The sequence below is a fragment of the Aotus nancymaae genome, unplaced genomic scaffold (assembly GCF_030222135.1).
Source record: "Aotus nancymaae isolate 86718 unplaced genomic scaffold, 86718_ANA_hifiasm-v0.15.2.pri h1tg000043l, whole genome shotgun sequence".
NCBI classification, from domain to species: domain Eukaryota; kingdom Metazoa; phylum Chordata; class Mammalia; order Primates; family Aotidae; genus Aotus; species Aotus nancymaae.
The window spans coordinates 10,558,952-10,568,844 of record NW_026988457.1 but is presented as its reverse complement, the minus strand read 5'-3'; positions in this window follow the sequence as shown (position 1 = coordinate 10,568,844).

The window sequence follows — 9,893 nt, the reverse complement described above, 5'->3', positions numbered from 1 at the left end:
AGTCACAATTCTTGTGATTTCTAGTGACATGAGCCCTGAACCTATCTTATTCAAATTCAGTACCCTTTCATAATCCTAACCTTGTGACCTTTCATTAGTTTTCCAAAGGCACTTTAGTTTTGAAAAGGGCTATTATCTTTGCTTTAAGGTTAAACTATAAGCTAAATTTCTTGCAAAGTTACCTTGACCTACATCCAGGACCAAGGACAGCTTGGAGGTCAGAAGCAACATGGACTCAACTAAGTTAGATTTCTCTTACTGCCATAATTTTGCAAGGGTGGTTTCAATCCCACACATGTTATATACATAGACCTACTATTTAGAAGAGCTGGAAATATGTTTAGTTTGTAATCAACAAAGAAGTAGGAATTTATTATTACTTTTGTTCCAGTAAGGTAAACACTTCTTTGGTTTTCTATGTTCTACAGTTATGTCATAGGTCATGTCCCCCGGATCTTCAGGATTTTAATTCTGCTAAGATTGCCCTTTGTTCTTGTCCTGCATCATGCTAGGAGAGAGACTGGAAAGCACTGACTTTGGTGTTAGAGAAACATGGATTAAAATCCTTGTGTCATCTTTTATTAGCTCTGGGACAAGAGCCAGATCATTTATCCTGTCTGACCCTCAATCCCTCATATGTTAAACTGGAAAACAAATGTAAACCTAAAGTCAGGTTTGTTGTGAAGATTAAATGAGATGATGCATTTAAAATGTAAGAGAATATTAACATGGCAACTTTGTCAAGACTCTAAGTATGCAGATATTAATTATCAAGCTGCAAATTTTCAAAATAAACACTCCAAAACAAGTTTCATGATTGAGTTGATTATTGATGGCATTCAATGGTGATGATTGGAGTTGGTGATTCAAGGGATGACATTTGTGAAGAGACTTTCTTTGGGAAGAGCTAGTCTAAAGGTCTCACTCTACTATAAAAAAAAAGCTATAGGAGCTCTTCTCCTCACCTCCATGTACTGAACAGAGCTTTGGAACTACAAATGAAGTCTAACCTGTGATTCTTGCAATGTGATGCACACAGTGAACATGTGTCTGGCTTCTGCATTGAGAAATTTAAATGTCTAAAAATAAAATGCTAGTGCTGACAAGCCAAACATAGGGGGATTTTGTTAGGTGAAAGTATGTAATTGAATACTGTGAAATGGGTTTCCTAAATACTGAGATAATGAATTTTTCAGCCTGGATAACATAATAAGACTCCCCTCTACAAAAAATTAGAAAGCACCTGGGTGTGGTAGCACATGTCTGTATAGTTTTAGCTCCTCAAGAGGCTAAGGCAGGAGGATAGCTTAAGCCCAGGAGTTTGAAGTTACAGTGAGCCATGATTGTGCCAATGCACTCCATCCTGAGTGACAGAGTGAGATGAGACCCTGTCTCAAAAACTTAGAGGCAGAGAGTTACCTTAGATTATTTGAAGGGTGTTCAGAAAGTTCAGGGAAAATGCATAGTATGAAAACACTATGCATGTATTTCAGTTTTCATACCAAAATAAAACTGTACTATCTTGTTATAACATGTTTGAACATGATCTACTCTGAGGCATTAAGAAGAATAAGACATCAGTTTGAAAAGAACCCATATGAAAGCAACATAAATTCTGCTAAAATGGAAGCAAGAAGAAACATCAAATTGATGGTGAAGCTTCGGCGTAAGAATGGTGAAATCACTGATACTTTACAGAAAGTTTATGAGGACAATGCTCCAAAGAAATTAATAGTTTACAAATGGGTAACTTGTTTTAAGAAGAGAAGAGATGATGCTGAAGATGAAGCCTGCAGTGGCAGACCATCCACATTAATTTGTGAGAAAAAAAATTAATCTCGTTAATGCTCTAATTAAAAAAGGACTGACATTAACCGCAGAAGCGGTAGCCAACACCAAAAACATCTCAATTCATTCAGCTTACAAAATGCTGACTGGGAAATTAAAGTTGAGCAAACTTTCCTCTCAATGGGTGCCTAAAGAGTTGCTCCGAGATCGGCTGCAGATAAGATCAGAGCTTTCAATAGAAACTTTAAACAAGTTGGATAAAGATCCTGAAGCATTTCTTTGAAGAATTTTAACGGGAGAAGAAACATGGCTTTACCAGTACAATCCAGAATACAAAGCACAATTAAAACAATGGCTACCAAGAGGTGGAAGTGGTCCAGTCAAAACACAAATGCACTGGTCAGTAGCAAAGGTCATAGCAATGGGTTTTTATGATGCACCAGGCATTTCACTTGTTGATTTTCTGGAGAGCTAAAGAATGATAACATCTGCATATTATGAGAGTGTTTTTAAAAAGTTAGCCGAAGCATTAGCAAAAAAATACCTGGGAATGTTTCTCCAGAGAGTCCATCTCCACCAGGACAGTATTGCTGCTGATGACTCTTTTATTATTATTATTTTTTATTTCCATAGGTGATTGGGGAACAAATGGTGTTTGGTTGCATGAGGAAGTTCTTTAGTGGTGATTTGTGAGATTTTGGTGCACCCATCACCTGAGCAGCATACACTGCACCCAATTTGTAGTCTTTTCTCCCTCACCCTCCTCCCACTCTTTCCCCCGAGTCCCCAGAGTTCATTGTTTCATTCTTATGCCTTTGTATGCTCATAGCTTATCTCCCACTTATGAGTCAGAACATGCAATGTTTGGTTTTCCATTCCTGAGTTACTTCACTTAGAATAATAGTCTCCAATCTCATCCAGGTTGCTGCAAATGCCATTCATTCTTTTTTATGACTGAGTAGTAATCCATTGTATACATATATCATAGTTTCTTTATCCAGTCATGGATTGAAGGACATTTGGGTCGGTTTCATATTTTTGCAATTGCAATTTGTGCTGCTATAAACGTGTGTGCAAGTATCTCTTTTGTATAATGATTTCATCTCTGGGTAGATACTCAATAGCGGGGTTGCTGGCTCAAATAGTAGTTCTACTTTAGTTCTTTAAGAAATCTCCACACTGCTTGCCATAGTGGTTGTACTAGTTTACATTCCCACCAGCAGTGTAGAAGTGTTCTCTGTTTACTGCATCCATGCCAACATCAATTATTTTTTGAATTTTTGATTATGGCCATTCTTGAAGGAGTAAGGTGGTATCACATTGTGATTTTGATTTGAATTTCCCTGATCACTAGTGATATTGAGCATTTTTTCATAGTTCGCTGTTCATTTATATATCTTCTTTTAACAACTGTCTAGTCATGTCCTTAGCCCACTTTTTGATAGGATTAGTTTTTTTCTTCCTAATTGGTTTGAGTTCATTATAGATTCTGGATATTAGTCCTTTGTTAGACACATAGTTTGTGAAGATTTTCTCCCCCTCTGTGGGTTTTCTGTTTACCCTGCTCACTGTTTCTTTTCCCATGCAAAAGCTCTTTAGTTTAATTAAGTACCAGCTATTTATCTTTGTTTTTATTGCATTTGCTTTTGGGTTTCTGGTCATAAAATCCCTGCCTAAGCCAATGTCTACAAGGGTTTTCCGATGTTATCTTCTAGAATTTTTATAGTTTCAAGTCTTAGATTTAAGTTCCTCATCCACCTTCCGTTGATTTTTTTATGAGATGAGAGATGAGGACCCACTTTTATTCTCCTGAATGTGGCTTCCCAGTTATCCCAGCACCATTTGCTGAACAGGAGGTCCTTTCCCCACTTTATGTTCTGTTTGCTGTTTCAAAGATCAGTGGCTGTAAGCATTTGGGTTTGTTTCTGTGTTCTCTATTCTCTTCCATTGGTCTATGTGCCTGTTTTTATACCAGGCTGTTCTGGTGACTATGGCCTTAAAGGAAATAACCAAGATCAGAGCAGAACTAAATGAAACTGAAACAAAAAAAATTATAAAAGATAAAAGAAACAAAAAGCTGGTTCTTTGAAAAGATAAATAAAATTGATAGACCATTAGCAAGATCAACCAAGAAAAGAAGAGAGAAAATTCAAATAACCTCAATTAGAACGAAACAGGAGATATTACAACTGACACCACAGAAATACAAAAGATCATTCAAGGTTACTATGAATACCTTTACATGTATAAATTAGAAAACAGTGGAGATGGATACATTTCTGGAAAGATACAACTCTGCTAGTTTAAATCAGGAAGAATTAGATACCCAAAACAGACACATAACAAGTAGCAAAATTAAAATGGTAATTAAAAAAACCAACAACAAAAAAAGTCCAGGACCAGATGGATTCACAGCTGAATTCTAACAAACATTCAAAGCAGAATTGGTACTAATCCTGTTGACACTATTCCATAAGATAGAGAAAGAGGGAATCCTCCCTAAATCATTCTATGAAGCCAGTATATCACCCTAATACCAAAACTAGGAAAGGGCATAATCAAAAAATAAAAATATAAAAAATATATATTTTTAAAAAACTACAGACCAATATCCCTGATTAACATAGATGCTAAAATCCTCAACAAAATACTAGCTAGCCAAATCCAACAACATATCAAAAAGATAATCCACCATGATAAAGTGGGTTACATACCAGGGATGCAGGGATGGTTTAACATACACAAGTCAATACATCTGATAAACCACATAAACAGAATTAAGAACAAAAATCACATGATCATCTCAATAGATGCAGAAAAAGTATTTGACAAAATCCAGCATCGCTTTATGATTAAAACTCCCAGCAAAATCTGCATACAAGGGACATACCTCAATGTAATAAAAGCCATCTATGACAAACCCACAGCCAACATAATACTGAATGGGGAAAAATTGAAAGCATTCCTCTGAGAACTGGAATAAGAATAAGAACTGAGAACTGGAATAAGATGCCCACTCTCACCAGTTCTCTTCAACATAGTACTAGAAGCCCCAGCCAGAGCAAAAAGACAAGAAAAAAAAAGGAAAGGGCATCCAAATTAGTAAAGAGGAAGTTAAACTGCTGCTGTTTCCTGATTAATTGATTATAAACCAGGAAACCCTAAAGACTCCTCCAAAAAGCTCCTAGAACTGATAAAAGAATTCAGCCAAAGTTTCCAGATACAAAATTAATGTGCCAAGTCAGTAGCTCTCCTGTACACCAACAGCAACCAAACTGAGAATCAAATCAAGAACTCAATCCCTTTTATGATAGCTGCCAAAAAAAAAAAAAAAAAAACACCTAGGAATATGCCTAACCAAGAGGGTAAAAGACCTCTACAAGGAAAACTACTGAAAGAAATCATAGACAACACAAACAAATAGAAACACATCTCATGCTCATGAAAGGGTGGAATCAATATTGTGAAAATGACCGTACTACCAAAAGCAATCTATGAATTCAATGCAATTCCCATCAAAATACCACATCATTCTTCACAGAACTAGAAAAAAAATCCTAAAATTTATATGGCTCCAAAAAGGAGTCCACATAGCCAAAGCAAGACTAAGCAGAAAGAAGAAATCTGGCTGCAGATGACTCTCATCAAACAAGGGAAATTCTGCTAGAGTTTGGGTGGGATCTCATTAGGCATTCACCTTACAGTCTTGATTAGGTCGTTCTTTTTGTTTCCTAATCTTAAAAAGTCTTTAAAAGGCATTCATTTTTTTTTTCTCTTCAACCAATAAGAAAGACTACATTGACATGGCTGCATTTCCAGGACTCTCAGTTCTTCAGGGATAAACTAAATGGCTGGTCTCATGGCTTACAAAAGTGTCTTGAACTTGACAGAGCTTTATATTAAGAAGTAGAATTCTGTAATTTATATTACAAAAGTGTCTTGAACTTGACAGAGCTTTATATTAGGAAATAGAATTTACTTAAAAAAATCTTTTAATCCCATTTTTTTTTTTCCACAAGCTTTTTGACATCTCAGCATACATGCATGAGCCAACTGAAGTTTTTCTATAAGGGAGTTTACCTTTTCTTTTCTGACTATATGGAATACTGTTCTTTCACTAAATTACATAAGGGTATTCCTTGACTTCTTATCTAAAATAGCACTTATTCCTTGTCACCTTAACTAAAATGCTGTGCTTGACTTAAAAAAAAAAACACTTGACATTATATTTGCTTATTAATTTACTGCCTTTCTTCCACAGTATGCTATAAGCTCCATGCACTTTGTCTAGGTATCAGTAAGAGTTGTGGATTTATAAAAAAAGTGCTTACTGATTAAATTCATGCTTTCATGCTTACTGACTGAATTCATAAATGTCTTCCTATATGTCTTCCCTTCATGTTCCTGCTAAAATCACCCCCCCCCCACACTGTGAAGTCATCGGTAACAGCACTGTAACAGTCATATCTTGCTATAGCACTCATTATCTGACACATTCATTTGGCACTAACTATATAACCCTCAAAAATTAATTATAACTCATTTTAACCCAAGATATAAAATATTTTAAAATGGGATATTAATTACCCTTGGAACATCACCGTATGTATTTCATTGGCACATTAAATTCTGGCTACCGCTCCAGAACTATAATTGTATCTAGAGGAAGGATCTACTAATTATAGGTTTATTCAAGTCCTGTTGCATTTGACAACATGGAAAACATTCTGGTCTATCCTAGGTTACTCTTCAATTCCTATGTTTGGAAGGGTCAATGTAAACTCACTATTAAATAGTAGAGCCAAGTAAAATAGGAGATGATGTTTGGGACTGTTTGAAATTAGCAAAAGCATTAGTTAGGGTTAAAAAAATCTCACACTCAAAAAGGAAAGAGATGCAAGGTCTGTCTAGGTAGACTGAGGACAAGGTGAGGCAACAAAGCTAAATGCCGACTTGGCCAATTGCAAAGAATGCTTCAAAATGGAGCAGAAGAACTGCATTTTAGGAAAATCTTCAGGGGACTTCCAACTTTTCAGAACAAAGAGCCGTGCTTTTTGATGAACGTGTGGGTGGAGACAGAAGATATGTCATGAAGGTAGGATGTACAGTTGACCCTTGAAAAAAACAGATTTCAACCACATGGGTCCATTTATACATGGATTTTCTTCTGCCTCTGCTAACCCCTCCTCCTCTTCAGACTACTCAATGTGAAAACAAGGATGAAGACCTTTATGATGATGTACATCACTTAATGAATACTAAATATATTTTTTTCTTCCATAACATTTTCTTTTCTGTAGCTTATTTTAAAGATACAGTATATAACATAGAAAATCTGTGTTAATCAACTGTTTATGTTATTGCTAAGGCCTCGTCAACAGTAAGCTATTAGTAAAGTTTTTGGAGAGTCAAAAGTTATATGCAGATTGTTTACTGTGCAAGGGGTCAGTGTCTGTTTCTCCACATTCTTCAAGGGTCAACTGTAGAAAGTATAGCAGGTAAAGAATACTAGATTAGAATATTACCTTTTTTTGTTTACAGCAAGAGGATGGCATCCTTAGAATTTGGTTCATGTTACTGCAGTTCCTGTGAAATACTAGTTTTGTAATGGTCTCAAAAATATAATCTTACTAGAAAATAGTAGGGAGATGGATTACACTTTAAAGTATCTTCCCAAATGCAAGGTTCTATGAGTACAGATATTTTCATAGGTAACAAGGTACTGGTTTAATTTAAAAATTAAATCAAAATATTTGGAACGTAATTATTTCCATGTTGGGAAGCAACTACAATGAAGCCTTTAGTAATTTCTATTGAAGGGAGTCTGTCACTTCTTTTGCTTTCTGCTCCAATCCATACAGCAGGATTATGAAAGTTCAAGATGAAATTTAGTATGTATGTGGAATTGACAGCAATACACCAGATCTGTCATAGTAACCACAACTCCTTGAAGCCTTCATTTTTTATTGCTTTGAGAAACAAATAAGGTATTTCTTTATTCAAGGATGTAGTTCCCCACAAACACAATGTGACCTTTCTGTAGTCGTTTTGGCTAATTTACCTACGTGACTCATTTATTTAGTCATTCATTGTCTCTTAGGTTTCATTCCTAATGTGCTCACCGAAAGATAATTCAGAAAGTCCTAATCCATACATACATTTATCTAAAAAATCAGAGAAGCCAGTATCTTCACTAGAGACTTGTCAAAATGTTTGTGGCACTGACTACAAAAATTAGTTTATTTCTAAAACCGCTCATCAGTTGTAAATTGTGTATTTAAGAATTAATTTATTAAATCCAAGTGTTACTCAGCCAAACAAATATTGACATGATGCATCATCACAATATGTTCTCAATAACAGCTTTTACATTGCTAAGAAGTTTTGCCAAAAATTGAGAGATTTATGCCAAAAACTGGCTCTCTGAATTTGTCTGCCAACCTTAGCCAGTGTTTTGCATCTAGTAACAAAATTACGACATCCTCTATATAGCAAAGCAGATAATGGGGCCATAAATCTTTTAAAATGTTGACCATTCTCTTTGTTGCTATAAATGTGTGTATTTACTAAAAAGGAGTCTGTAAATGCAGTGTTTATGTGGATTGCTGAGTATATTTGAAAGAATATTTCAAATTATAAAGTACTTTCAATTATAAAGTACTTCCTGTTTATTATGGGCAAAATAATTTGGAAACCCAGTTTCAGTCATGGTCTTAGACTTTTATAAAATTTATATTTTAGAGACAATTCTGTATTTAATAATTGCTAGAATGGAAGAATATACAAAATGTAATACTTGCAGACAGTTAATACCTACTGCTTTGGAGGAGGGAGGAAAGGCTCAGTGGCTTTTGATGTTAAAGAATGAGTCCTAGGTTTTCTGGACAAACAAATGGGGTAAGTAAAGAAATGAAAGCATAAGCACATGGCACATCAGAGACAACTAAACATTTGTAGTTCAGGGTGGCGGCAGTGTAAATTGGGGAAGGAAACTGTATGGAAGAGAGCAGTAGTAACAGATGACTCTAACACAGACCAGTTCATGAGGGCCTCGTATGTCATAAACAGTGCAGACTTTCTATTCAGTAGGATTTTGACTAATGAAACAATGTAATCACATAAAAAAAAAAAAAACTCATTAAAGCAACAGTGGGAAAGAGGAAATGGAGAGACTAGAGGCTCTTATGACAGTATAAATGAGATTAGGGTTTTAGTTACAGTAGGGATGACTATGAGATACTCTGTTAATAGCATCAAGAGAATTTTGTGATTGGTTTGATACCTTGAGAAAGGAAAATCGGTTGAGTAACAGATTTGAGGGTTAAAGAGCCTTAGTCAATTTGAAGGATATGGTTAATAGATTGGCTAGATAGAACTTTTAAAGAATATTTATTTCAATTAATGGTATAATAGCCTTGTTTGAGTAATGATTTACCCATCTCCAGCACTAACCAATAGAGGTCAGTTCCAAAATTTCTGTATTAAAGAAGTTTATGGGCAGCCTAGTAGGAAGTTTTTAGAAGAGTAATCTTGCAACTGTACTTTCAAGATACATTAAAATTAAAAACACAATGTCTGATAGGGCTAATGAATATGGGAGCACAGTCCCTACTTCCACTACTGGTTGGTTTATAATATCCTAGAATTTATCATATTTATACCATATATACACCATTCATTATCATTACACACATACATACTCAGTACTGAAATGGAATTTAAGCCTTAGATATTCTTATCTTTGTGATTCAATACACACCTAGCATACCACAGAAAATATATACTAAAAAATTCTCCCTGTATAAAGTGGAGAGTTTGAGTCAAATCATGGGTTCAAATTTCAAATCTCAACTTAAGCCTCTTTCTTCTTCTATAAAATGGGGGAAATAACCTGGAATTGTTTTAAAGAATGAGATAATAAAAGTGAAATTATCTGTCAAAATATTTGACACATAGATGTTCAACAGATTACTTTTGGATAAATCATTATTTTTTGTGTGGTTTTATAAATGGCCTCAGGAACACTATCAGTTAACTTAGAATCACTCCATTAAAGTATATAAATGCTTCCAATTCATGAAGATTTCAAGGTCTTTGTGTAAAAA